General features: G+C 32.4%; 1 pseudogene across 2 annotated transcripts; it reads right to left on the bottom strand.

Annotated features, from left to right (window-relative positions):
* Window positions 1-2,880: 2,880 nt before the first annotated feature.
* Window positions 2,881-6,674, bottom strand: LOC107613837 (mitochondrial import inner membrane translocase subunit TIM17-2 pseudogene; annotated as a pseudogene). Of its 2 annotated transcripts, none has more exons than XR_015896400.1 (4): window positions 5,830-6,674; window positions 4,906-5,054; window positions 4,210-4,294; window positions 2,881-3,326 (listed from the first exon to the last, which is right to left on the bottom strand). The product of XR_015896400.1 is annotated as a mitochondrial import inner membrane translocase subunit TIM17-2 pseudogene, transcript variant X2 (transcript). The 2 variants fall into 2 exon arrangements; XR_015896399.1 differs by having other exon boundaries at window positions 4,906-5,050; window positions 5,825-6,674.
* Window positions 6,675-6,885: the final 211 nt, after the last annotated feature.

The raw sequence follows: 6,885 nt of genomic DNA on the forward strand, positions 1-6,885 counted from the left end.
AAGAATTGACTTTTAATTGTATAAGAAGTAAATTTCTAAATAAATATTTACTTATATATATGTAAAAGAAATACTACACATCCAAGTCTTTTTATGAATTAAGTCTAACAAAGTTAAACAATAAAACTTAAAATAATATTAGTCATAACTGATTTTTGTTGTCTTAGACAAATTTGATTGGACTTGGTTAACAAAAAAATATGAATATGTAGCATTATCCTATATAAAAAGACAGATATTTATAAGGATTAAGTATATTTTTATTTTACGAAGTTTGGCAAAAGTTTTAAAAATACCCCTAAGTTTTATTTTGTTTCAATTTTGCCCTAAAAGTTTTCGATTTACATCAAATATATCATCGGCCTCGAAGGCTAAATTTTCAAAAAATTAAATACTAATATAACAATAATGCATAAAAATTATGCTTGATTTGCTTGTGTTGAGGGGTTGTTCTTATGAAATTGTTGTTGAATCGATCTTAAATTTTTTTAAAAATTAGCCGTCAGGGGTATATTTGATGCAAATCGAAAACTTTTGGGACAAAAGTAAAACAAAATAAAACTTAGGAATATTTTTAAAACTTTTGTCAAACTTTAAGGACAAAAAATATATTTTACTTTGTTTATACATGATTATTTTAGTGTTTTAATTTGTAAAATTAGATATTATAAAAATTAATCATGTTATGTTTACATAAAAAATAACTACTTGTGTATATATATTGAAATAACAAATATACATTAAAAATAAATTAAACAATACATATATTTATATAAAAATACATAATGATTAATAAATAATTTAATAATTAATTTTTATATATACATAATATTTAATTATAAAAATTATTTTATATATATATATATATATTTGTTCCACTATTAAAATTTTCTGCATTCGTCACTGGGTATTAGCAACATTGGTCCCTGGTAAATCGTTGTACTTTGGGTATTTATAGTTTACTAAATCGCTACATGTACTACTAAATCGATGTAGGATCTATTGGTTTAGTTCTTTAAGGACTTTATTACTAAATCGTAGTGCCTCAGTTTTATTCACAAGGGAGGGGGACAAGTGCCCCATTGAAATTTTAAACTCCCTTGGATAGCTCCTAATAAAAAAAGTTTAGAGTAAAATAACAATTAGGTCCTTCAAAATTTTGATTTCGGATAAATTAGTCCCTAAGAATAAAAAAGTACCAATTTAGTCCTTCAAAATAGCAAACGGTGGACACATAATGTCCTTTTATCAATTTATCAACTAAAACCTAATGGTAATATTTATATGTATTGTTAATTACTCTGACATGTCTATCTGTAAAAGATAGTCATACAGATAACAACTTTTGAAGTAAAACTTCACTTATTTTGATAGAATTTATGATAAATAGAGAATAGTTGATAAATGATATATGAAAACTAAAAAGATAAGTCCAAAACTACATAATTTTCCTACTCATGTGACAGTAACGAGTCATGCACCACTGTAAATAACGAAATATATAGAAAATTAAATAACGAAATATATAGAAAATTCAGTTTCGTTTCGCATTATTTATTGACAGAAGGACATACATATCCACCGTTTGCTATCTCAGAGAACCTAATTGATACTTTTTTTTTTCAAGAATAAATTAGTCCAAAGTCAATATCTTCAAGAATTTAATTGTCACTTAAAAATTTATTTGCCTCGATCATATTATTAATATTGATCCCACTATATTAAGTTATTATAAAAATTATTTTATTAAATTTAACTCTACTAATATATAAGATTATTGTGATAATTAATCCCAAATTAAAAAGAATTATCTTATTAAACTTATTTTAATATTAAATTTTAGAAAGAAAAATTAATAAAAACAAAAAGTTAGAAGTCAAAATAAATTACAGCTTTATAATTACTCTTAATTATCCCAAACTTTCCAATTCCCTAACTCTTGACTGATGTTCTATTTTTTTCAAATTTAATTTTATCTATTAGAATTTTCTTTAATTTAACTTTTGATACTTGATAGTCAACTTGAAAACTTCATATTTAAATATGTGTTCCAATAATCAATTCTCAAATTTAAAAAAGATTAGTGTTCTTTCTAAAAAATTGGTTAAGACTCAAAAAAATATTATTTATCTATTAATATTTCTTCTAATTTAAATTTTATGAAAGAACTATCTCTGTTATGAATATCATAAAAAATTGGCTCCATAATCGTACGGGAAATAAAGTTTTAAACAAATGTTTAATAACATATATAAAAAGAGATATTTAATTGTATTCATAATGAAAAAATTATTGAAACTTTTTAAAATATAAAATTCAGAAGAATAAAATTTTAAATTATTATTTTATCGCTTTAATTTTTTAGTTACATTATTTAAAGACTAATCATATTTTACAATAATATAATTACAAAAATTATTATCATATTATATATACTTTGTCTCTATTGTGAAAATTTTTTAGATTCGTATTGGGGTGCAACAATTTAGCAATATAATCCTTTAGCCAAATCATGCTACTAAATAGCTGCAGTGTTACATCGTATTACGTACAAAACTTGAAACAATGTATTCTACAACAATCTACATAAATAAAGAATAAGACAATTTATAATAGAAATTAATTTAGGATAATATGATAATAAAAGCTCTTTTTTATTTTATTTGGATAAAGAACCCATTGTTTAAGACATGAACAATCCCACTAGACCACCCTTTATGGCATGTTTAGCGAGGCTTAAAAAAACGAAGTATTACTATTCATGCATATAAATATATCATAGGAAAAAGAAAATTAACATAATTAACACACAACCACTGCATTTTCAAATAGAAATGTTGTTGGTAATATGAATTTGAAATAAAATAAAAATAGGCAAACCAAGATTTTTCTCTTTGTTGTGTATATGAATTTAAAAAGCCCAATAAAGGCCCAAGAAATATTAGAGCAGAGTAGCCCAACAACGTTGCCAGTTACCACTATAGTATCGCTTGTTTGAGTTGTTTCCTTATTTATAGTATTCCTTTTTCTACTTTCTATGTAATACATTAGTTGATAGTTGATATCATTCTTTTCGTTATGGGTTATTTCATTCTCTGTGTTGGTAAAATTCATCATAGGCTGCTATGCCTTCCCCCATATGCCACCATATTTTCACACAGGATTTTGGCTCAACATCAACACTGAGATGCTAATTGCTATCCGCTATTAGTTACACTACCAAGCGCCAAACAAAAAGAACTTAGCAACCAAAGCTTCTAAAGGCTTGTGCAAAACTGCAAACTATGAAATTAACAACATCCATGGATCTTCACTGTCCCCCCCACCTACAACAAAATCAAACTATGAAATTAACAATCTAGCATAACAATTGATATTGTTAGTTACATCGGCAAGTTTTGGGGGGTGGGAACTAAATCAAGTGGACCGTACTACATGTAACTCACTGCTGAGTTGTGCAATTGTGAGTGGGAGAATATAGGAATATGTGCATAGTTATTAAAACCGGACTGAACAAGTCAACAAGCCGGTTTGGTTCAGCATTAGGAATGGATCTGCAATAATCCGTAGGAACCAGCCAATTTGATACCAAACTGGTCAGTGGGAGAGAATTTTAAGGTTATGTTTCGGAGAGAATGAACACCCTATGCTGGGCTCAGAAACTTTTACTGTATGTTCTGTGCAACATTTCATGTTAATTTTAGTCCCAAGGGACATTGCATCTCTTTCGCTCCTCTCCCCCCTGTTTCTATTTGGGGTTTCTATTAGTCACAAATCACTAAGTGCACATTTGTCAATAGTAAAAAGGAACTTGGCACCGGGATTCTGGTAATTTCTCTGATTCTAAGTTGTGAAGATGAGAGATGGTTGCTAATCTTGCACGAAAGGATAGCCCATGGTGAGTAAATGATATCGAACAACAACAATAATGTCTTTGATTCATGTCATGGGGGTTCGGCTATATTTTTATGTTGGTTGCCGAAGACCTAACACAACCCTCCTCCTTTATCCGGGCTTGGGACCGGCTATGTACCGCAAGTGTAACATAGGCGGAGTTAGTAAATGATATCGAAGAACAAACTAAACGAAGGTATAGCATATCAACACAACATTAGGACAGAAATAACTTAACAGAAAGATTTTGATAACAACGCAAAGAAAAGTCATTCATGCTCAAACCAAAACCACCAAAAGCTGAAAATTACCAACCTTTGACAGCACTGACTACATCAGGTTAGCACACGCAAAGTATCCCATTGCAGCCAGTTACCATCTTTCAGCTTACATTCTGCAACTGCGGATGGTAATACCAAACAGTCAGATAAACTATGTGCATCCTGATAAAGTCTTCTCTAAATAATAGTTAGAAGAAAGTGGTCAGAAATGACATATAACTGTAAATAGCTGTCAAAAAGAACAACAATGTGTGATTAGGGTATATTGCTTTTCAACACAATAAGAAGTCATCTTTCCATAAGTCCATAGCAGGAACATCTTCCAAGTTCCAAGTCATGATCAAAGTCCCAATCATACTTCATCATCAAGTCATGTTGCCAATGAAAATCTTCTAAAGTAAAAGCAAAGCAATAATGTTGATCAATACCATGGGAGAACCAGAGAGCAGGCCCTTCCTCAATAAAAGTAAATTTTGACTAAGATCAGTTATTTGACTAGTAATACTGGAGTTTTGACGACACTCGCATCTTCGCAAATTGATAGTGATGTGGCTGAATTATCCCCGCCCCGTTGCAATGTTACCCCATCTAACTATTTTACCATAGTCAGGTTCAAGGAGGAATAGCAATATAGATGCAAGAATGATATCTTGTAACTAACTTTGCCGAAGCTAAAATTGAGAGAGAAACTGGTCTCTAGAACACCAGATACCTTATTGCACTTTTTTACCTTTCAATTACACCACATCAAGCGGTTATGTTTAGCACATTAATCGTTAGGGTTCAACCCGCCCTCTCCTCCCCTGCTTACATGCCTACTGCTTCTTCTCTTCTTCACACCAATTCATCAACTACACTTTTAGAGGAGCCTACCCCTGCCTGCACAGTTAACACTATTATTTCTCCAAAGAAAACCAAACAAGCACTCTCAATAATGGAAGGACTTATCTGGAAATTTAGCCACTACAAACACTGAATATAAATGTCAATACATAGTAAGCAGGGCACTTACTAGCCCACAATTATAAAATACAGTGATCTAACTGCTAAAGAAAAAGGAATAACATAAGTCTGATGCAATTAGAATAGAAGCAAGCATGCAGATAATCTTTATTAGAATCTGCAGAGTTTGTGCAATTAAAGGAACATGTTCATTATATTATATAGGAAGAACTGAGACAGTATCTTCTTCTAGTTAGAGAGTTCCACGGTAGCATTGTATGCCGAAAAAGGTTCTGGTGATTGGTGAAAGAAAAGAATGATGACCATCAAATAATGAGTTGAACACTCAGTCCAAAATAAATATTTCAACAAGAAAAAAATCACATTATTGAAGGTTGATGTCTAACAAGACCTAACTTCTAACAAGGTTGACGTTCAATCACACATTTCCAAAAATATTGAGAACTGGGAACGTACTCAGAGAATTAAAGAACTAAAAAACACTAAGTTACTAATATGCTTCTCAACCATGCACATAATACTTAAATTTGAAAACTTTAAGCAATAATGAAAGAATGAACATTTACAGAGTGCAATACCACCTGAATCCATTTATCCTTCTAAAAGGTTCATAATTTCCCGACAAAATTAAGCTACATAGCATAACAGTAGCAATTTAAAAAGAACAAATTAATTGAAAACTATACTTAGCTGATGCAAGAATCTCGACCCTAATCCTAACCCTTGAATTTGTTCCCCCAAGACCACTTATTTCTCCTTTTCTATTTTGTTTCTTTCACTTGTACTCGAAATTCGGCACCTGTGGGGCATCAAAACTCTCCAGAATCTTCGTTTCGCTTTCTCTACCAAAAGCCGGCTCCTCCTTCTTCCCTCCACCGAAGAATCCACCAAACCAAGAAGTTTTAGCCTCCGATTTCGAGGCCGTCGGCGGAGAAGGCTGAGGACCGTGCTGACCCGGAAATCCGACGCCTGAAGGGTAACCAGCCAGCGTAGCTTCCTCCGTGAGAGGCGGTACCGCATATAAGGTCTTGTTAAGCATGATCATACCTCCTTCCATAAGGGCCAGCAAGACACCACCGAACACGGCGGAGCGCGTGGCGACGGCGGGTCCATGACGCAGGGAGAGAAATCCTCCGGCAGCGAATCCAGATATGATTGAGTTCCATGGATCCTCCTTCTGACGAACATAGACCAAGGTACAGTCGAAGGTGGCGAAGAGTCCACCCCAAACCGCAAAGCTTCCGCCCAGTCTCGGCGCGTTGAGACGAACTGCCTGTGAAGCACCGACGAGGCGTGAACCCTTGGGAGAGTTGAAGAAGCCCTTGATGAAGTGAAAGCCGGAGCCTCCGAAGACTCCCATGCCGAAAGCGCCGCCAATGTCGTCAAGGATGCGATCAGGGCAGGGCTCGCGTGTTGTCTCCGGGGTTCCCATAGCAATCGATTCGATTCGGTTTCTCTCTTTTTCTCTCTCTCAGAAGAGAAGAAAGAAGAAAGAAGAATATATCTTAAATAGAACCCAGCAGGGTTTTCTGATTTGGGCTGACGGCATGAAACATGAAAGCCTTGATAAAGCGTCCAAAATCCGAATATCGATTTTTCTTTTTTTTTTTTTTAACATAAAAAAATTATAAATATATTTATCCTTTGTCCAATAGTTAAAAATATTAATTTTTTTTATACAAATATCTAATTATATTTATAAATTTTAAAATAATAAATCTATTTTTATTTTTACTTAATATACTAA

This window comes from Arachis ipaensis, chromosome B8 (genome assembly GCF_059453495.1).
Source record: "Arachis ipaensis isolate K30076 ecotype BB chromosome B8, ASM5945349v1, whole genome shotgun sequence".
NCBI classification, from domain to species: Eukaryota; Viridiplantae; Streptophyta; class Magnoliopsida; order Fabales; family Fabaceae; genus Arachis; species Arachis ipaensis.